At 33.9% G+C, this 23,878-nt stretch overlaps 1 long non-coding RNA gene across 1 annotated transcript; it reads left to right on the top strand.

Moving 5' to 3' along the window:
- The first annotated feature begins 675 nt into the window (after positions 1–675).
- Positions 676–12,821, top strand: LOC149772664 (uncharacterized). Its single transcript, XR_016417626.1, has 5 exons — positions 676–849; positions 2,495–2,560; positions 9,575–9,659; positions 11,193–11,270; positions 12,317–12,821. It is a non-coding gene; the product is annotated as an uncharacterized LOC149772664 (long non-coding RNA).
- Positions 12,822–23,878: the final 11,057 nt, after the last annotated feature.

Below are 23,878 nucleotides of genomic sequence, written 5' to 3'. Positions count from 1 at the left end.
TTATGCTGTGAAGTCCGGCTTGTGGGTCTATATGCCATTTTGGGTTATCTGTTTTAGCCTTTTGGGTTAGTTCTTTTTGTTGTTCTAATGTTACAGGTGTGGATTTACAGAGAATATGATATCCGTTATTTGTTTCAAAGAGATAAACTCGCGATCGTATACAATCACATAAGTTTGAAAAGTAAGCAATAATTTCATCCTGATTTTTTTTCATCAGTGATTGTAAAAGTCCCTAATTTATCCTCGAAACTCATGTGAATAATTATACACTTATGAAATGAATCGATGTCAAAAATCGGATATCTCAATCTAAACTCCGGTATAATTTCAACAACCGAACATTCGTTAATGAATTTGTCAGCAACTAGTTCAAAATCATTATCTGAAGAAAACAGATAGAATTTGCTGAAATGTTGGATTATCAATCCACGAAGGACGTATTCATGCATAAATTCACTTCTCAATGCTTTTATTGCTTCGGATTTACTATCGACGTATACAGATTTTTTTAGTGAAAAAATATTCATTAAGGAATAATAGTCTCTTAAAATGAAATAATTGTCCTTGGCGATGTCTAATAGCTGACACAATAAAAAAGCGATCGCTCACATGCGAAATCGTTGGAACCAATAGTATACTAGTATTCAGTAAAATATTTGTAAGATTCACTCTCATTGGTTGTTTCTCGAAATGCTGCAGGATGCTGAATCTTTAGTACTGAAGAGTACAAAAATGTATAAAAGTCATGGCGGGCAAGATGTTTAGTATTTTTCGTAGACCTAGTAATTCACCTAGACTGCGTTGTTTTATAGCCGAAATTGTTATACAAGAGACTTTAAATGCATCGAGGTAGGTAGATTTATATTATATTTATAGTATTCGCATATCCTCCCGTTTGTTTGTAAGCCCTCTGTCTATTTCTGATTTTTAGAATAGTCTATTTCAGTAGTAGCCTTAGTTCTACCTGTAAGACCCGACGCTGATATAGTAGCCTCGTCCTACATGTAAGACCTCGACACTGGTATTTATGTTGTGGGCACCATGTCACTAAAACAAAAATAATATGTGCTATGTCTTACATTGTAGGACTAAGTAGAAGCAGTGCCATCTGCATCCAATATGTGCAGTGTTTTTTTCTAATATTTCAAGAACAATTTGAACAAATAAATAGAAGGAATTCTTGTATACACGTGTTCAAAGAGATGTAAATCCCAAATTTATGGAATTACTGAGAGTTTGAAAGACAGTAATTTCAATCACAACTGTGTTTGAAAACAAGCTGGCCCAAGCAAAAATGGCGACCATGTTGCTAAAGAAGCTCCCTTTTGATTAAAAAAGTCAGTAGTGTTGGAGACCCACCTGGAGGCAATCAGTTTAGAACTCATAAATCAGTGAATGCAATGGCTAAGTTTTGTGCATTTTTGATATCTTTTATTCTTTCTGTTTTTCAAATCAGTACGGTGGTACAATCAAAGGGTATGGTGTGAGAATACTTTAGTAGTTCATAACCAATCAGCAGCATAACAGGCAGTCATTTGTATAATGTAATGTGCAGGTCAGGGTTATTGTTGCTTACAATTTACTCTTCAAATTATTTATTTATTATTATATAGTACATTTAATATTTACAGGAAAATTTAGTCTCGGGCTCTGCTCCGTTTTGAGAGAGCATGCCACTAGCTTCCCATCCGTCCGTGGTTTTTCCCAGTGGTTTTCCAGGTTCTTCCTCCACCAGATATATTTACTGTTGTGTAGCATGAAAAATGGCCTTAAGCTAATCATAACAGTGTAAGACATCAACCCTGATATTTATGTTTTGGGGATTTAGGTTTTACGGACTAAATAACGGTATGTGTAGTGAGTTCCAATGTTGACTAACATCAGAACAAGAAGTCAAATTGTCAGGAATATCTCACACTCTTGGCAGCCTGTCTCCACATTTTTCTACAAATTAAAGTAATAAAGTTTATCAGACTTTACTAACTCTGATGTCTTTTTTCTAATTCAAATTCTCACATAAGACATGATTTCAAGTTCGTTGGCCTACATTTCAGTTGGCAGTAATGCAACGGAAGTCAGAAATGCCAAAATTGGTTAAAAGGATGAGAAGTATCTTGAATGAAATGAAGCTATTTAAGCACTTTCTTAAGTATTAATATATTTTTTATTCTTTTCATTAGCTAAGTATCCTTCAACTTCATCTGATTTCAGCATTCCCAAAATGAAGTACATACTGTACGTACAGCAAGAGTAGTATATGTCTAAATACTGTGTTCTCAACACATTGAACAATTTATCTCCAAAACATTAGTCAGTTTGATTGTGTAAAATATACAGATTCACTGCTTATCTATAAATCTGCAGTAGCATGGAATAAATTGATACAAGTTGTACTCTTTAGATTAACCAGCCATGCTGTAAGAGTAGAGTGTATGACTTAAAATTTGTATGAAGTTGTTCTGGTGACAAAATTAAATTATTTTTGTATTTTCAGCACTGTATACCTCAATTTTGCTTGAGACGACCTGTCAGAGAAACCACCTGGTGTCACAGCAGATAGGTAAGTACCACACCCAGACAGGAATACAGAGCTGAAACAACAATGACCACAAACCATAGTAGGAGGTATAGCGTGACCACTCTTTTTATTGTATGCATAATGACGCATTAGAATTTTATTTTACATGTATCAGTTAGTTGCTACCATGGGTAAAAAGTTGATTGCATAATCATTGACCTAGTAGTAAACTGAACACCCAGTTGTTTCCAACCTATCAATTTTGGCCATTATTTCTTTTTAATTTTGGTTACGATTATTCACAATGCTACTTTTAACCGATGTGATGATAGAGATTTTGTGATTTAGGGTTTTGTTAGCTTAGCCACCAATGTTTTGTTTTCATTATTTGAAAATATGTTTGAAAATTTCTGAGAACATAAAAGTTATTTTAAGATCTTTTAAAGCCCACATTACCCATCCATTGATAATTGTTAAGTTTGGAAACAATTTATTATCCATTAGTTGTTTTTTATCTTTAGATTCATTACAAATCAGATACAGAGATGCTTCCAGGGCATCAATCATGCAAAATTTGTATGAATTTCCCAAATATTGATGCACAGGAACTCCAACAATTTAAAGTCACACATAGGAAAATGTACTCTGCACTGTAAACAGTTTTTATTTAAAGTACTTCGGGTAAGTCACACCAGTAGAGGTATCATCATGTTTTTTGCAACATAAGTCTTTTTTCAGGTAGACAACTGTTTACATCTGGATTCTTCAACTTGACATCAATGGTTCTTAAACTAGATTTTATTGGCACATTGTGCCCTGTAGCAAGCATTATGTCATAGTATAAGCCATGTAAAAAGGAAGTTTTACAAGTGCATGTTAAAAATACAGCCTACCCAGAAAAAACAAAAAGGCTAATTCCCTGCTTGGTTCATCTTCTTTTGTTCCGCAAATACTGGCCACTGACACTGATGAAGACAATGATTTCTGTTATTATGAAATATATCTGATTACTGGAGCTGGGAAAGTTTTAATGGAGATACTAGTGACTGATTGGTGTTAAATACGCGTCTGATGTACACTCTGAATGGACAAAATAGTTTTTCCAGTCCCCCCCCCCTTGAGCAGTAAATCAAACTTTAATGTAAAGCAGACATGATACAAAACCTAATTAAATTTCATACAATTTAAAATTAGAGTGCACTTTTCATTTCTTTTCTCAAACAATTTAGCCCTGCTGGATCATGTGCTTCAAAACTATACAGCCTTTAAGGGTTAAGATCTGTTGAATAAATAAAACTAACAAATGATAATAAGAAGTACAGTTATTTATTTGGTCAAAACACCTCTGTCGGAGCAAGCAAGCTATGGCATTTATGGACCTTAAACCCTAATACAGCATTAAAGAACAGATAAGAAATCTGTCAGTAGTGTGTGTGTGTGATTTGGATTTTTAATGTAGCTTTAAAAAAAATTGAGTCATATTGCTATGATGCCTGCAGTGTGGCTGTTTATAGTGATGGCCTGCAATTGGGCATCATGCTGCAGACATGTAACATAATGTCCTAGCCAGTCACATTAACCTGCCACCAGGCCAGCCAGTCCTAAAAATAACATCTTAATGTTGAGCGCCAAGTGAGGCAGCTGTTAGTACCATTTTTGAAAGAATTTGGTATGACTCAGCCGAAGTTTTAACCTGCGACCTCCCACATCCATCGTGATGCTATAACCACTTAGGTCAACCAGAGCAGTCTAATCATAGTATTCAGTAAAGCACTAATTTGAGAAAGTGAAACTTTGGCACAGCTTAAGTTTGTTAAAAATTCAGTTATGGAGCAGAAGTATCAAAAAGATAAAAGATAATACCTTTGAGCACTAGGAAATTGTACTTAACTACCATAAAGAACCATTGTCTGTCTGTATGCTTCTTTAGACATCATACTATGAAAGGAAGTTTCACAGAGTGGAGTTTCAAAACACAAGTTATCTGGCCAAAATAAGGAGTTAATCAATTGGTAATTAAATATTAAGCATAATCATTGTCAGAAATGGAAAATCACATATTCTGAGAGCTACATAAAAAATGGAATATGTGTTATTTTGAAAAATTATCTTTGTTCCTTTAAATATTTATAATTTTAAAAGATGAAGTTCCCTAAAATTATATAATCAATGTACCATTAAAAAATTTGTTGTGAATAATTAGATATTTGATACGTGGAGTAACTTAGTCTTTAAACATGCCACAGTTTGTATGCAACATGTCATTTTCAGTTAAACAGCTTATTTCTTTTTCATTTTTCAGTTACTTTGTTTCAAACAGTGATAAAATTGATATAGTGAAGGTTTCTTTTTTACTACATTTTCAGATGCAGATGTCATCATTGCTTGAATATATGTTATGTATAAAGACTGGCATTCTCAATTTTTTTTTTGCCTATAGACTATAATGAATGATTAGTTTTATTGTAGAGACTATAGAATATAATTTTATTTTTTGTGCATTATCAGATTTGATATGAGGACTTTTAATTTTTATTTGAGATCCCACCAACTTGTTGTGCTGCCTGTTCAGATAGAAGTTACATTATGATGAAGTAAACAATATTTTCCCAAATTTGAATTAAGAATATGCGATTTCATCGTGACTTTAAATTTTAAAAAAGCTGTCAACATTGCGTGAGGTTTTTTTACTTATTGATTATGGAATTTTATATTGTTACAGGAGGCATGACCTTTAATGAGATTTTAAAAATAATTTTGGGTTAAGAATATCAGAGCATTATTATCTTTATTGTTAAGACTCTTTTTCTTCATAATGGGTTTATGATTTTGATTTCAAGTCCATACTCGTATGCTTTGACTGAATTGTATTTTGATTGGGTTTTAACAGCCATTTAACACATTCCATATTATATGGACCATTTTGCAAGAGAGGATAAGGAGGAATCTGGGACTTCCTTATTTTTAATAAACATTTTCTATATTAAAATGAAGTTAATAACAGTAAATTTGTCATATACTAGGTTGGAATTAAGAAGGTATATTAAGATATACTGTTTTTATTAACTTCAAAGAAGAACCAAATTTTAATGCCTTATAGTCTCATGTAGCAAATATAATAATAATAATGAAATAATGAGGACTTTGTATAGCGCCTAATCTTTAGAAGCTCTAAGCGCTTTACAACATTAGACAACACCTATAAGATAAAAAAACATATATAATGATATAATTACAAAACAAACGCTACGAAATTAGAAAACATAACAAACATGCTGAGAATATTTAAGGTAGGAAACATTAGGTCTTTAAGTTTGTTCTTGCAGTCGAAATAAGTGAGTTTTTAGAGCACTCTTCAATGGGATCACTGTGTCTTTGTGTCTGAGTTCAATGGGCAATTCATAACACGTTGCTGGGTCCTGGTATGCAAAAGAACAATGTCCATATGACTTTGTTTTCATAGTGGCAATAATGAGTATATGATTGTCAGAAGAGGAGCGTAAGTATCTTGCTGGTGTGCACATATGGGTGAGGTCGGATAGGTATGTTGGACTATAGTCCGACAGTGAAACATTGCACAGAGAACAAATTTTGTGTTTGATTCTGGATGGAATGGATAGCCAGTGTAGGGTACAGAGCAGTGGGGAGGTGTGCTCTGATCGTGGTACTGTAAGTATGATCCAAGCAGCTGTGTTTTGAAGTTTCTGGAGTAGATACTGAGATGAACCAGACAGAATTGATTTGCAATAGTCCAGTCTTGAAAGTACTAATGAACACACAAGTGTTTTAGTGGCATCAACTGAAAGATATTTGAGAATGGAGCTGATGCGTCTCAGCTCAAGATATGCAGCCTTGCATATGTTCATGACATGTTGGTGCAACGTGAGAGTACTGTCCAGAGTAACACCTAGGTTTCGTACTGATTGTATGAATTTAATTTTGGTGTTGCTGATACTTGTTTGAGGTAAAGGATGTGAATGAGAAAGTCTTTTTGTTGTGATTAGAATGGCCTCAGTTTTATCATCATTCATCTGCAGCTTGTTACATGTCATCCATGATTTCACAACTTAAATGCACCTCTCTACACCTTGGATGATAGCATCAACTTCAGTTGGGTGGCTAGATTTGTATATTTGGGTGTCATCAAAAAACACTTGGTGAGACACTGGATGATGATCTATGACACTTGAGAGCGGCTGAGTGTATAGAATGAAGAGAACAGGTCCAAGAACAGACCCCTGTGGAACACAATATAGATCAACTGGGCTAGAGTATATTCAATTTGTAGACACAATATATGTCCTGTTGACCAAATAGGACTTGAGCCACAGTAAGGCTGTATCATGAATGCCAAATACATACTGGAGACGGTGAAGTAATATATCATGGTCTATTATGTCAATTGCGGCAGACAAATCAAGGAGGGTGAGGACTGTAATCTTTCCACTATCCCAAGCAGATAGAATGTCATTAACTACTTTTAGAAGAGTAATTTCAGTTCTGTGGCAAGGGCAATAAGCAGATTGTACATTACTGAAAAGACTATTTGAATTCAGATGAGATACAAGCTGGGGTAGAACAACCTCTTCTAAGATTTTTTATATGAATTTGAGATTACAAACTGGCGGTAGTACTTTAAATCGTTATGGTCTAGTGTTGGTTTCTTCAGCAGAGGCTTTACAATGGCAGTTTTGAAAAATGAATCTTTTGCTTCATCTCAAGTTAATATCAGACATTACTTGTTTTCATTGATATTTGTGTTATGAATCATTCATGCTGTGGGCTAATACAAGATGTAATATTTGTTCTGGCAAACCATAATACCTGCAGAAGGAACAAAAATTGAGACTTGCTATTTCTGTGTTTCCACCTATTGAAATGATAACTTGCTACAATCACTTGAACTTATTTCCCTAGCTACTAGGGAATCTTTGTATTTCTGAAGAAACAAAAAAAATGCCAGAAAATGTAACTATATTTTGACTAACCTGACCATTATTCATCTTCGTTGTGACTTAAACTAGGCTTGAAACAATCATATCTTGCATAAATTCAAATATTTAAAAGCCATTTTCATCCATTAAGCACATCAACTTGACAACAACAAAATATGGTTCACTTATTTTTATGTAGGATAATCAAAGACATCATTTCAAGCCCTTTCGGCTTGATGCATAAATTTTCATTTCATTCTAGGGAGAGTTATTGTTTGCCAGTAATATCCTACACATTATGTTTTGTTAACTTGTAGTAGTGTGAAATTTATAATTTTATTGGTGAACTTAAAGCTTGGTTTGACAAATCTCCAATTAATAACGAAATACAACATTCACCCAGTGAGGCAAATACTAAATTTTTTATTTGACTAGAATAAAGTTTTACTCTACCAGTTATGATACGAATATAAAAATTAACATTAATGACCTGAAATCAGTCATATGAAGGATTGTTAATGGAATATATTCTATTACCCTTCTGACAACAGTTACATGTAATTAAATTTAGACCAGTCTGCTCACCGTCTTGTAAACATTTATTAGTACCGAAGAGTGAAAACTTGTACGAGTTTGATAAAAACAAATGGAAAACAAACTTAGTGTAGAATGTATGAACTTTTAATGAATAAAGTGGGCAATGTTCTTGACATTAGAAACAATTATCAGCAGTGTTGCACTTTGAGGAAGGCCTGTGACACCCTCCCATCTCAAACAGCCAATGTTCCCCATATATTGATAATTATAGGGGCCAGAGATACATAAAATACCCCCCCACCCACCGAAAGCCCAACCAGTATGCGACACTTGGTCAGCACTGACTCTAAATTGATTTTGTCATAGAGTGGTTTGACAATCTCGACACCAGATATTTTTAACTCCCATTTATAAAAAGTTGGATTGTTTAATTTTAAGCCCCAAAAAGGTAAAGACCAAAAAACTTGCCAGTAGCTTCCCATGGATCAGTGGTTCTTGTCAGGTTCTTCCTCAGCAGTTATACTGGATGCTATGTAATACCTATTGTGTGCTGAAAAATGGCATTAAACCCCACAACAGCAACAACAATGACTTTGATTCATCTGATACTACAGTGATGGCATTCATCATGACATTATTGCAAGCTTGTTGATTTTTAAACCTGTACAATAATGCAATTCTCAAAATGAATAGGAGAGATAACTTTGCCAAACAGATTATTAAGAAATTCATCTGAACAATGTCAGTCTAAAATATCTCCCATTGCAGTAAACAATATGATTATGCCAGGCTGGATCAGGTCCATTGTTGGAGGAATGGGGTTGTTCCAAAATTTCCTTCAGGCCCTGACTTCTTTGCAAGGGCACCAAAGCTAAACTGTGTGTGTCTATTCACTCCAAGTGTGCATACTACCTAATAAACATGTGCAAGAATAAAATGATGGTCAAATTTAAAGTGACAAGTGATTGTACATTTGTGTGTGTATGTTTCTTTTTAAGCAGGAGTGGGTGCATGCCAGACACACACCCCCACACACACACACACACCCTTCTTGGCTATGATGATGCAAAGTGTTTATAATGCAAAACTCTGCAAAAACATATTGGACAAAGTACAGTTGTTCACATGCAAGTGATATGGGTTCCATTATTGAGTAGTGAAACAAGTTTGCTAACATTCTCTATGGAAAACTAACTTGCTGTCTTCAAGGCATGTCATGTATTTGCATCAATACCTATTAATTTGTCTTGCAGTGTTTTACTTATAACTGAATAGTTTATAAACAAATCTTCCTATTTGCATTATTTGTTATTTACAGTAATTTAGTGAAATCATGACAGTTAAATTAGCCTTAATGTTCTAGTGTCTTATATCCATAAATATTGTTGAAGTTTTTCATACCAAAATAGTTTGATTATTCCAATTTTAGCTTGACAAAAGTCTTAGGGTAGTGTATGAAATCTTTTTTTTTAATCTTTATTGGCTTTGATTTCATTTTACTGATTATAATCTCATTATAGGTTTCACTGCTAATAAAAGCTATAAGCTTGTTTCAAAAGATCATGTTTTGTCTTTCTTATTACAGATTGTTGTACTGAATAAACTGGAAACTTCCCATGATAATGAAAAGATGAAGTCAATAAAGTGATGCAGATAACTAACCAATTATGGTAAATGCAAATAGATCTAATTATGTTACTAAAATAGGCATGATAATAAATGTAAGACTGAATAAAATGCCAATAGAATCTGGTTGATATACTGTACCTACTCAAAGATACAAAGAGCAGTCAGCAAGGAACAGTGATCTGAATATGGCAGATGCTGTAAACATTAACAAAATATTTGGTATTTATATTAATTTTTTAATCAGCTGGTCTGATTATAATCTTCAAGTATTGGATCAGTTTGTCTGGCCATCCATATGTTCATCTGCAACTACATTTCATCTTAATCCACTGTGTAGAAATTGAAACTGTATGAAAATGATATACAATATAGCGATTCTTGACCAAACTGTATATAAAAATATACTGAGTTTTATATGGCAAGCGATGAAAGTAATTCTATTTCAGTTTGTAAAGTAATTTATTACTTGTCTTTTCTTCCTTACAGCAATTTTTCAGTTTCATAAATGTTTTATACAATTTTTACGCTCAGCTTGTTACATAATTCCTGTTAGCACAATCACCCCACCCCCACAGGTAAAAATAAGGTTAACAATTGGATTTGCATACATAGATGACATTTTTGGATTGTCCTGCCAGTATCACAGTGCTTTAAATGTTTAAAATGTTCATCAAATATTACATTGTATCTGTTTTTCAATGGGGCTATCGTGTTTTATAAACACATCTCTTTGTTCTTGTTATTTCTATTCCATCTTATGATTATTTAAATATAAGCAAATGTAAACTTTGTCTAGCTAAGACTTTAATATGAACAATATAATATTTTTAAAAAAATTATATATCTAAAAGTTTTGTAATTAAGCTTTTCTTTTGCATTATATTTTTTCGTATAATGTATGCAATAGTAGATTGCAAATATGCAATTTTTACCTTTTATAGGCTTCTTTATAACATAACAAATACATGCTGTCCCAATTTTGTTGCGCTTATTTTATCCTTCAGATGTGTTGATTGTATTTCACTGTATGCAAGAAACAATCTTCTTGTTTTATCTTTGCAGCCTGAGTGAGTAAAGAATATATTATTGCGGGCTGTCCATTTAGTACATGCGCATGGAGGGTGGATGTGGATGTGTCTACTGATGATGTACGTACACATATGAAAGGGGGTGGTGGGGGTGAAACCTCAATAATAATTTGTCTAATACGTAACCTGTTTGTCTGGGTTCAGTCGGCATTTGAATTTTATTGGACACTAGATCAACTTTTTAAAGTTACGCAGCTTATTTCTTTGGTGCAGCAAGACATTCTACGGCGGTGCTATATCTGTGTTATTAAACACATTAATATTATTAATCCTTGATCATTTCTGAGTATTAAATATGGGCCATTCTTTAGAATTCTGGGTGTGTGTGCATCAGGCATACGTACACAGGGGTGAGATGTAAAAAAGCATGTGTGTGGGGGGTGTGTCAAGCTTTGCCAGATTTTTGTGTATGTATTAAATGGATGGCCACTTGACAGTTAAAGTGGTATACTATCTAATATAGTATGTTTCCTTTGTCAATTTTAGGTCCATTGCCCAGCGGATCTTGTGATCTGTGCTCTGACCAGTGAAAGCATGTGAATTTGCTAAAGTCACCCAAATTGTGTAGGTATTTCTCATATGGGTCTCCAGATTTGATTGTGCTTTATAAAGTTTTGAAACATAAGAAAGATGGAAGAGAAGAGATCGAAATTACCACTTTTAACTTGCAAACACTGACATTTGCATATATGATTAGCAGCATATTTTATACCTAGATATTATGTGAAATTCTATGCTAAATCATAATATTGTAAAATCATCACAATTTTTCAGTTGCTTTAAAATCAACTTAATTTTCAAGAAAAAGTAAGTGAATAATTGATATCATGTATGTGCATTTCTAGCATGTAATATTTTCCTCATTTTATTTTCCCTCACAAAATTCTCTAAAATGTTATACTTGTTAAAATTATTCTCAGTTTAGTTTTTATGACAGTTTGGAAATCATCTATTTCTATGTTTATGTGGTAAAAATGGAAAAACCTGTCCATCATTCATCTGCTAAACAACCAGAAAAATGAAAACAAAACATAGCGCACTGCATCCACACAGAGTTTAAAATTTTTAAGGATAACACCAAATCTGTCAAAAAGTATAGATACTTAAATTCAACATATGAAACTTTGAACAACTTCTTTTAAAAAATCACTGAATATATTTTCATAAATTTATCAGAAAGTATCAAGGCATTATGCTGATCCACTCTCCTTATATCACGACTTTTACTCCACATAGAAAAATTGGTAAGCAACTCTCTCACAAACATCTGTGCAACAAAAATTTCACATTAAGCACGAGTGTATTAAGTACTTTATAAATTTTTCAAATGAACTTGATTAATCATCAGATTTGGCCGTCAGTACTCAAAGGGATAATCTTTAAAATGACTTAAAATGGCAGGGATCTTTGCATAATATCTAGCTTTGAGGGACTTCCCATAACAGATTTCAGCATAATAAAAGTTTGCTTGTAAGAATGATGTCATCCATTTATAAAAGTGGTTGATGACATTTCCCTGTTAGTGTGTCTGTTTTATTCTGTAGTAAAATCCACATGAGATGGAACAAATTACAGAATTATCACATGAATTATTTCTTACTTTTTTGCAGAACCTCTCTTGAGAAGATCCTAGATACTTTGACAAGTGAAGAGTGCTGCAGTAACCAGTTTCCAAGAAGGAAATAACTGTGAACAATATAGACAGAAAAGAACATCATACATGATTTCATACAGATGTTCACCTGAAATAAGCTTTGCAGTCCTCGCTGATTGACATGTGTAAAAAATACTACAATTTAATTCATTTGAGCATTAATATATAATGAGATCAAAACAAAGCATCATCACATTGTTACATCTTAAATGTTGCCAGCATGACAGTCTCGTTGGAGCATCGGTGGTTATTCTATTGGTTATTTGCAGCATAATTGACGATAGAAGCCAAATGATCATTTGGAGTAATAACTACCCATTGTGTATTTAATGATTCTATAAGCTTAAGCTCATAAGCTTCTAATGAGATAATATTGGACGTGATTACAGCAGATTGTACACCATTTTAAATGTTTTGAGACATCAGCTATCATTCTTCAATAAATGTTTCATTTTGAGAAAGTTAAGTCTCTATTGTGCTTTTGTCTCACTTGCTCATACTATTGAAAATAACATGATTAATTGTTATTGTGCATTAGCTGAAAGATGAGAAAAAAAATTCTGTAATGGAACAACATCCAGCTTTCTGTTACCATTTTTTAAAATTTTTTTGTTCCACCTTAAGCCAGACATTCATTAAAGTTCAGCTTGTATGCATCTCTGATTCAGAAAGAAATGTTTCTGTGAGAATCACACAGAATTTACCTCTCTCCTAGTGTCTGCTATTAAAGGGCATGGTGATTTTTATTATATTTTTTTCAGCAATATAAAGTTTTAATTCAATACATAATTCCCCCAAAGTGTTTCTCAGAGGTTTTAGAATAATGTATTTTTGTGATAGTAACTTGTAACATTATAACCATTTATTGTAATAACAGTCAATTTTAGTGACCTAAATGTCACTGACTACTAGAGCAACAGTCATAAGGTTCATGCTAGGGTTATCCCACCATTTTAGTGTCGCTCACTAGTCTGGCTTCATGGTAGGGTTATCCTACCATTTTAGTGTCGCTATCTAGTCTGGGTTCATGTTAGGGTTGGCTTACCATTTTAGTGTTGCTCACTAGTCATGGTTCTTGGTAGGGTTATCCTACCATTTTAGTGTCGCTCACTAGTCATGGTTGATGGTTGGGTTATCCTACCATTTTAGTGTCGCTCACTAATCAGGGTTCATGTTAGGGTTATCTTACCATTTTAGTGTCTTTAGTGCCCCTCACTAGTCAGGGTTCATGTTAGGATCATAGGAATATCAAACAGTACTCTGCTTCCTTACATTAAAAAGGTTACCATGACTGCATGGGTACCTCATTGACATTTTAGTTATAAATATTGATTGATTCATTGATTGAAAGAAGCGAGTGTAAAGATGTAGTCATTCAAAAGTCATGAAAGATTATACACTCAACAAATACTGCAAATATGGTTTAAGTGCAACGACCCACTTATAAATGTGTAAAAGATCTTGATGGTTTCATGGGAGCAAGTAGTGAGTTATCGTTACTACCTAGGTGCCACCACTGCTACTGGTCAAATAATCGGATTACATCTGTACTTTACCTTCAATAGATAAAAAAATCACTTCCTAGATTGAATTTTGAGGTTAAAATTTCTTTAAATGTTGGGTACTTCTATGGCACTGAGAGCGGTGAACAAAATTTAATCCCCAGACATCTATGTACATGTGACTTACACAATGAGTTTTATTTACAAAACCATCTGAAGACGCAGCCAGAAATGCAAACTCTTAGGAAGCTACAAGTGTCCATGTGGCTGTACTGAATTCCCAAAGTCCTCCATGTAGCTCTGGACAGTGACTGTTGCCTGACATTTGTGACAACATTTGATGTTTTGGCTAACTTAGCACTATCTGATTTGACCTTGCCTTACATGTTCACCCGAACACTTCATAGTTTGAATCATGAGGTTAAATGTTCTTCAGTTATGCCAGGTATGTGTTATTGTGTGCCTATTTTGTAAGAAATGAGAGAAAAATAAGTAGGCAAATAATAATTGAACTAATGATAGTTTTAGCCAAAACATTTACAATTTTAACAATGAAGTAATTTTTTAAATATCGGATCAATATTTTTATTTGTCTTTGATTGCTAGTATAATGTGTACATCCATATATAAAAAATTTGTAAATGCATAGTTGGGGAGAAAATAAATTCAATCAATTACATGTAACATGTTCAGCTGGCATAACTTTTAAGTCCAAATGAATTATGACACATTGACACCTTCAAAGAGTAAACTGTTCATGAAAGAACTATACTACATGTGATCCATTTTTAAAGAATTTCTACTTATGCTTCATTAATGATGTCATGTAATGTGCTAAGAAACACGCTTTAACTTACAAGCCTTTCAACCAGATCGTCTTCCTGAAATCCTCACATTTCTTGAACTTAATTCTTCTCAGCTGGATAATCATTAATAGACCAAATTTTGATTCCATGATCAATACCTAAACATACTTTGGAGCATACTTTGAGATATAAGTGTACATCAGTTGCTGGACTGGTAACAATGGAGCTGCCTATACATTTTCAAATAGCTGACCACTATTTCTCATTTTATATCAACAACTCAAAAAATATAAATGATATTGCTTCTATGTCACTTAGACCATAAAAAGTATTTCAGTGAGTAGTGTTTTCTGCTACATGTTATTATCTGCCATTTAATACTATATCTATAACGTACTGGTAAGTCTTAAGATTAATGGCAATAGGATGCAAACAATAATTTTATATGAAAAAATTGCATCACAGATCAGAAGAATCTTCATGAAATGAATATGAGGATTTGGATTAATTAATCATATGCTGTCCCACAATGGATCTTCCCTCTCGGTAATCATATACTGTCACACAAGGATCTTCCCTATTGGTAATCATATGCTGTCCCACAAGGATCTTCCCTATTGGTAATCATATGCTGTCCCACAAGGATCTTCCCTATTGGTAATCATATCCTGTCCCACAAGGATCTTCCCTATCAGTAATCATATGCTGTCCCACAAGGATCTTCCCTATTTGGTAATCATATGCTGTCTCACAACTGTCCCACAAGGATATTCCCTATTGGTAATCATATGCTGTCACACGAGGATCTTCCCTATTGGTAATCATATCCTGTCCCACAAGGATCTTCCCTATCAGTAATCATATGCTGTCCCACAAGGATCTTCCCTATTTGGTAATCATATGCTGTCCCACAAGGATATTCCCTATTGGTAATCATATGCTATCACACAAGGATCTTCCCTCTCCGTAATCATATGCTGTCCCACAAGGGATCTTCCCTATTGGTAATCATATCATGTCCCACAAGGATCTTCCCTATCAGTAATCATATGCTCTCTCACAGGGATCTTACCTATTTGGTAATCATATGCTGTCCCACAACTGTCCCACAAGGATCTTCCCTCTCAGTAATCATATGTTGTCACACAAGGATCTTCCCTCTCAGTAATCATATGCTGTCCCACAAGGATCTTCCCTATCGGTAATCATATACTGTCCCACAAGGATCTTACCTATCGGTGATCATATGCTGTCTCACAAGGATCTTCCCTATCGATCATCATATGATGTCCCACAAGGATCTTCCCTATCGGTAATCATATGCTGTCCCACAAGGATCTTCCCTATTGGTGAAGTGCATAATTAAATCAGACCTTATAGTCTGATTTAACAAAAGGAAAAATCCCTCAAAGGGGCAAATGCTTGACTGTCAGGTTATTTTTTAAGCATTTTGTTAAATCATCATTGATACATTATTTAACTCCACCAAACCAAATTTTTATTAAAATAGTATTTTTCCTACATGTCCAAGTTGACATGTTTGCACGATTCCTGTCAGTGCAGTACAAAATTCTTGGTGCCAATCTGACATCAATATGACTTCCACAGCAGTTAATTTGAAAATCTTATTGCTCAAGAATATCAGATACTTTCAACACTTAGCAGTTAAAAGGAATAAATGTCTTATCTAGAATTTCTTTAAATTTTTTTTAGCCAGCATAATCTGTTTATTTGAGTGATTCTTGTTTTCAAAGCAAATCATTTTCAAACGTATTCAGCAGGCATATGCACAAACTGGGATTCATTAAAACAAAAAATTATTGTTTGTGTTATCATGCTTGTAAACCAGAGTACACAGCTGTAAGCCTGAGACAAACCCATTGACCGTAAAACCAATAAATGTGTATTATCAGTTTGTTCACTGAATGCAAGTAAATAAAAACTATACTCAAATTTCACTTGTATACGTACGTGTTGCTGTGTTCATAACCTTTGATTATCATACGTGATAGACCAGAAGACGTGCATTATTAAGACGAATCCAGTCATACCTTGAAATTAAAGTCGGTTCAGCCGTTTGGAAGACAGGTGAATTTATGTGGCTTTTAGGGTTAGCGATTAGGGTTAGGGTTAAGCTTTTCTGGAGAAAACGTATGAACGGACAGGCCAGATTTAACAGGATTTTACTGCAATACGTGTATCATCAGCACCGATAAAATGGTACCTGGATGATGCAAATCGGTTTAGCGGTTTGCGAGAAAAATAAATTTTGGTGACTTTTAGGGTTAGGGTTAGGGTTACAGTTTTCTGGAGATAACGTACGAACCGAAATGACAGTCTTGACAGAATTTTCTCTGCAATATTGGCCTCATCTAATCCGACAAACAGGTACCTCGCTCATGAGAATCTGTCAAGCCGTCTGGGACAAAAATGGATTTTTGTCTTTTATGGTTAGGTTTAGCGATGAGGGTTAGGCTTCTCTGGAAATGACGTACGGACGAATATTATAGTTTTCACAAAGTTTTCATTGTTTGAATACCGGGTTCGGAAAAACTGGTCTGATTCCCCACAACATCCGGCCAATGTCAATGTCATCGACTGTCTTTATTTATACCGAATTATACACCATCCCAATGCTTTATAATTCATAATGAATATAATTCACAATGAATACCGAAATTTAAGTGTGATTCGAACTAAAACTGTTAAGTTGTCCTTTTAATGTATTGACTTATTTCATCTAAATTTTAACTGAAAGCTGCTCTCGGTTTAGTCACTTTTTTTTTCTAACATAATCCCGCATAGAGGAAAATCTTTTTCCATTCTAATGGCTTTTATATTTAAACTATTGCATGCTTGAAGTGGTCACAAATCTGCAATCGTTGCTGGTATACCGAAAACCTTCCGAATGCCAAAACGTATTAAAATTTTGAAGAATATTTTTTAAAAACATTTTATTTAAGATAATATTTTATTTCATATCAAAGCAATTTAATATATCTAATATATTATTTTTAGCTTTGCAGCATTGTGTAAGAGGTCAACAGAGATAAATTAGATATTATACAAGACCATCCTTGAATAAGCATAAACATTGCACAGTTCATTACATTTCACATACATACATCTTTCCTTATACACGAGGATCATATTGAATATGTCGAGAAATTAGTATTTGATATGATCTGATAGACAGGAAGAACAATCCAGCTAATGACTTTTGCATTCTTTGTTCTGCTTGCATACTATTACCTTTGTGCAAAGTTTCAGTAATCTTTGCCAAGTTTTTCGCATTGTAGTTAGTGTTTGATTTGGAGTTACGGTTAGGTGTAAGTGTACGGTAACTTTAATTTGCACTGACCTAGGGATAATTAATCGTGTTCTTTAAAATGTTTTTAATAAGAAAAGAAACCTAAATATTTATTTTTGCAGTAGGCCCTGGCTAATTTATATGGAATATTTTCGGTCAAATTTGAGAAAACTTTTTATAGATTTTCTCTAAATCAAATAGTTGTGTTAATGTCGTGTCATATGTAGTGATGTCCATTTATTCGTGAAAATTAAAGCCCAAAGATTTTAAAGGTTTTAATTTTATAATCTCATTGCCCTATAAATCTATTAGATTGTCTTGGTCTATTAGTAATTATTTTGGAAGGACCAATCACTTGTTTGACAAATGACTCTGTGACATTAAAATGGTTACGGGCCGGTTCATTTATATTGTGCTTGATATCAAATATGAGCCTTGCAAATTTGCCATTATGTGTTGGGTTTGCATGTCATACATAGTTTTCCGCATTTTCAAGATGTAGTAAGGTAAGTGATACTTTAATAATTGCATACATGATGTCACTTGAGATAGAATCTACATTAATCTATGAGTTTTATTCTACAAAACATGGACAAATATTGCAGCTACATCCATTGCTAGGTGTATATAGGCTACACGAACATGCCTGCTTTGTAGTATCATTTGTTATTTTTCCAAGAAAACGTTTATAATAACTAAGTGCACTACAAGCACTAAACAAATATATTGTTGACCGTTGCAAATATTTTACAAAGTCTATTAAACATAATTGGTTTGGAATTAAAATTTCTGCTAAAACTTTTATCCTCCAATCGAGGTTATTGAATATCTGCTTGGTAACAATGATTGTTCCATGGAGCATTCGTCAGGCACCATAGATTAAAATACATTCACAAAAGCGAGAATTGTCCTTAAAATGTTATTGTTTTATAAATAAGCACATCTTGGGGATTATCTCGTACTTGAGGACTTCATCCTCTCTTTTATCAAGCGTAACAAGATTTATGCAGATTGTCATTGACCTTTGTCCGTTTGACCCCAAAATCGCTTGGTTTCTTCCTTAACCGAAGTGCAAGTAATACTCAAAGTTTGCGCCACGTTGCTATGTACAACTATTGTTATTGTGCGGAAACCAATTTTCTTCTTTTAGCAAGTGATCTCAACCTTTGGCATAAAATTCCACAACCTTCTTCCTCGCCTCTTGTGCAAGCAGTCGCAGAGTTTGGGTGAGGTATGTCGTTTTCAACTTTTGTTTTTGCACGGAAACCATGTTTTTAAATCTTTCAGTCACCGTGCGTGCGTGCGTGTGTGTGTGGATTATGTCGCAAACATGTAGCATCATGTCCCTACCCCGGTATCTTTATCCTGAAGCCAAGCGTACCAGTTCTAACACTAACCTCTAAATGCTGAGCGCCAAGCTAGACAGTCTTTGTACCATTTTTATACCGCATTATAGGCGGACATTCTAACCACTTAGGCCACCAGAGTAATTTCGTTCAGACAGTGATCTTGATATTTGTGTTTTTGACCCTGAAATCAATCGGCTTCTTCCTCAACATACGTAACGTATCCAAGTAGTCTGGAAGTTAAGAGTCCCTAAAATGGAATGCCACTCTAGCGCAAACTAGATGTCACTGGAATTCAAGACAGTTTCTTCCCTTTGAAATACTGAGTGTTTAATATTCTTCAGTGGTAACACAATTTTCAAATTACCTCCTGTGGTGGATATACTGTATGTCAGCTTGGCACAGTTTTCATTTAGGACCAAGAAGGCATCATAAAGAGTGATCATGTGGAAATCCCGTTTTGATATTTTCTATTTGTCATAGCAATGGTATGATACCAAGATGGATGCCATAGTGGTCACATCCAATATCACATTGGCAACATTTCTACCTATTACCAACTATACATAATAAGTCTTTTGAAGAGAGACACAATGTCAATAAGACCAGCTGTCTGAAGTACTGACCAAAATGGCACCACAAACTAGTCTTCTGGCTAAAACCAAATGACAATATTTCCCTTCATTTTGTAAGCAACATTTCAAGATGGCCAGATACACCTATTCACTAAGAAATATCCAAAAGGTAATAGTGATGGATTGGTCATAAACTAAAAATGCTGCAAATCCACAACACTAGCTTGGCCATACAATTGTTAATAATGGACCAACCATACATCATAAGAAGTCTTTTTGTGAAAAACGCATGTTTATTTTACCATTCACTGAAATACAGTAATAACAATATTTTCCAAAACGCTGTCTGCTGTGGTGGCTGTATTGGATGTTTGAGTGGCACCATTTTCATTTAGGATCAATTAGACCCGAGAATGAATGTGTGTGTGTGTGTGTGTAAAGTTATGGCGATACTTGAGATAGTTTAGGAGTAGCAGAAGTGCTAACAATCTTAGCATAAACAGATAGATGACAGACAACACAGATCATCCCATAAACTCTTCTGTGCTGTGACTAGTATAGCTAAATAAACTCTTTAGAAGGTCACAGGAACATATCTCAATGTACAACATACCACCATCCAAAGATGTACTTACAGTGCAAGTTTTCATTGCACTCCTGAAATCTGTGTTAATCATAGACAGGGAAGATGGCCAGATGGACTCAAGGAGTATGGCAACAATAACATAACAGGAATACCGTGCATGGTACATTATAGTGGTTATAAATAACTTTAATCATTGGTCAAGGTATACTAACCTGAACTAAACATAATGTACAGAAGACACTATTTTCACATCTTGATCCCAAATTCAATAGGGCTTATCTTACCCAAAGTGTAAGAATCTGCATAGTTCTTTAACTTAAGATGAAGGACAGTTAGTACCACTTTGCCAAAATGAATACAGTCAAAGATCAACTGACATCATAATATGTCAGCCTTATGACCAGAGCATAAATCATATATGTAAATACAAATTTACTCCAATGAATGAGAAATCAATTTATTCATATTTTGCATGGTAAAATATCAACACATTCACAACAAGCAAATCATTTATTTTTGCTCTTTTTCAAATACATTACAATTCTTAAATACAAACAATAACCATTCACTGAACAAAATAATACAGATCTCAAATATAAATGCATGTCAAATCCTAAACAATGCATGGATCCAAGTGCTGTTATGGAAAACATAAATGCATTATTTTCCAGAGATGACCAGCCTTATAAATGCAACAAAATGATTTAAGTACAGTTCACGAAAATAAAAATGTCTATTTACAAGTTATCAGCCTAACATGTTATCAAGTATATTCTATTCCTTTTTAACTGTATAATGGTTATGAACCTTTCTTACCCAGAATTGTAATTGGGGTACATAAATCTTAAGCACACACACACACACACACACACACACACACTGGAAATACCACGCATTAGGCAAAGTACTATAAGACATAATTTCCAATCATGTAAAGTCTAAATTTTCCTTAAGCAGAACACACGCTCTCATAAAATTCCATTCTTCTCACAGCAACTGATACATGTACAGGAAATATTTTTCTACCAAAAACATATGCCTATTACTTCCTGTTTAAAAATCTCTGAACTTAACATTCATATTTTACAAAAAAATGTGTAAAAAAGTCCACTTTAAATCTATGACAGAAGACTCATTGGTACCTGATAAGTGACATAATCAGCATTACATTGGTAGTTACAGAAAAAACATTTTGGGTATTTTCATGAAGTAAATAAGTCTACAAAATCCTTAAGCATCAAATCATCTTAGAAAATGACCACAATAAAACAATTGGGAATGAAAATGATACAAAGAGGTTTCATATGAATTAATTTCTTTTAAATTTAAGAAAAGATAATGTATACGACTTTACACTTTTCCACATGACTGTAAAAAAAAATGCTGTACGAAAATCTGTCGCATGATAAAGGAGGACAGACTGTTACATGTAACAAATATGTGGGGACAATGTGTCACATTATAATTAGGTACAGACACTTCTGTACAGGTTACAAATACATGGGGACAACATGTTCAATGTATACTCAATTTAAGAGTCTTGGAAAATAGATGAAATACTAATCACTGCAGTTTTACCACTGGTCTGTTTAATTAACTTAAGAACAGATTTGGTATATCATGTGCTAGCCACAACACTATCTGAAATTTGTAATAAACATATCAAAATATTTATAGATTATCCAAAACCAGCAAACTTGAAGGATCTACATATTTTATTCTACTGTCAACATATTTTATTCTCAAACAACTTGCAATATAAATATATCCATTTTGTAAGAGAACTGCCTTAAAATAGTCTTAAGATGCATATTATAGACAGGGACAATAATCTGCTCAAATATGGTACATCCATTTGCACAGTAAATCATGCATATTAAATTTGTTGTACTAGACTGATATAAGTACAGTGTGGTTAGTGTATCAACCAACATAACTGAAAGCTAATGTACATCTTTTGCAGTTCTTCTTTTTCTTCTGGCTCCATTGGTGCATAAAAAACTGCAAGTAGTGATTGAATTTACCCATTCCCATAGCTCTTGCTGAATATTTGATGTGCTGAAGAAAAGCATTTGTTTGCTCACATATTTCGGTGTTAATTTTTTTTAACAACATGAGACGTGATGACTTGTATACTGGTGGACACTTATGGGAAAAGCCATGAAATGTATCATGAAAAAAAATGTGTTTTTCCAAAAACCAGGTTCTTGATTCAAACAGTACTCCTCAAGCTGGCAACTAAAATCATAAAATATTTCTTCTGGGGCATTTTCCATGTATGCATAAGCAGAACAAGCAGGATCTTTTCTCCCTTCATGTCCTGGTATCATATGATATCCATAGCAATGCCCATAATGCTGTGGGTCAAACCAGATAAATAAGTATGTTGTACCCTTCCTTCCCACTTCAGGGTAATTTTTATGGCATTTTTCTTCAGCTCTTGCAGGTTCATCATCATAAGTACTATTATGAGATATTTTTTCCATTGTGTATTTTGGAGTGTCTCTTAACTGCTTACCGGGGGGGGGGGTGAAGTAATATGCTCTCCCAAATTTAGCAGGATTATAACTACCTGGTTTAGGATTAATTTGGTCTGGTTCTTTACAGTTTGAAAAAAGCTGTTTCACTCTTGACACCAGATGGTCCAAAATTTCTAAAGTTGCTGAACATATACAAGTATTCGTGACTGCAAATAATACATCTCTAATTTCAGGAGAAAACTTGGCAACTCTGTTTATAACATTTATGTCTAAATCTGAATTTTTCCTAAGTAAATTCAAAATAGATTGGAAGTCGTCAACAAATCGATAGGGAATAATGCTTGAAATGGAATGATTTGAAGACAGTATCATAAAAAGAACTGCTAACTTTCTCAATACTCGGTTGCTACAACCATTTTGCATAAAAATATTCAACAGTGAGTGAAAGTTTCTATCAACATGTTGTAACAGAATATCATTTCGGTTTTTTTCCTCTTCTAAAGGTAGCTCATTAGCACTGCCCAAGGTACCAAGCACTTTCTTAGAAAGATAGAGTAAGTGATTTCTACTCTGAGCTTTATCCTTTGAATCATGATCACCCTGGGCAAAGCTAATGAAAGCCCTCTTATTCCTTCGATGACAAGGATCTATTGAAAAGTCATTCGTTGGAGTCTCTATTGGTACAACTGTTGAATGTCGAATGTTGATGCCTATCTTAGTTCCATCAGCAGCTAACAATTTTGGACTAAATTTGCAAATGGAACAAGGCTGTCTATAATCTAAATTGAACTTACTTATCCAGGAAAAAAACCAAGCAATAAAAGTATTATTTGACATAAAAGAAGCAGAATTATGACTGACACGTTTGTAGAAGCTATTCATGATTGTACAATAGAAGCCAAAAGAAATATAT

The sequence above is a fragment of the Sinohyriopsis cumingii genome, unplaced genomic scaffold (assembly GCF_028554795.1).
Source record: "Sinohyriopsis cumingii isolate HCF-2022 unplaced genomic scaffold, ASM2855479v2 utg001306l, whole genome shotgun sequence".
Lineage (NCBI taxonomy): Eukaryota > Metazoa > Mollusca > Bivalvia > Unionida > Unionidae > Sinohyriopsis > Sinohyriopsis cumingii.
The sequence above is the reverse complement of the archived record's forward strand: the minus strand, read 5'-3'. Positions and strand labels throughout refer to the sequence as shown.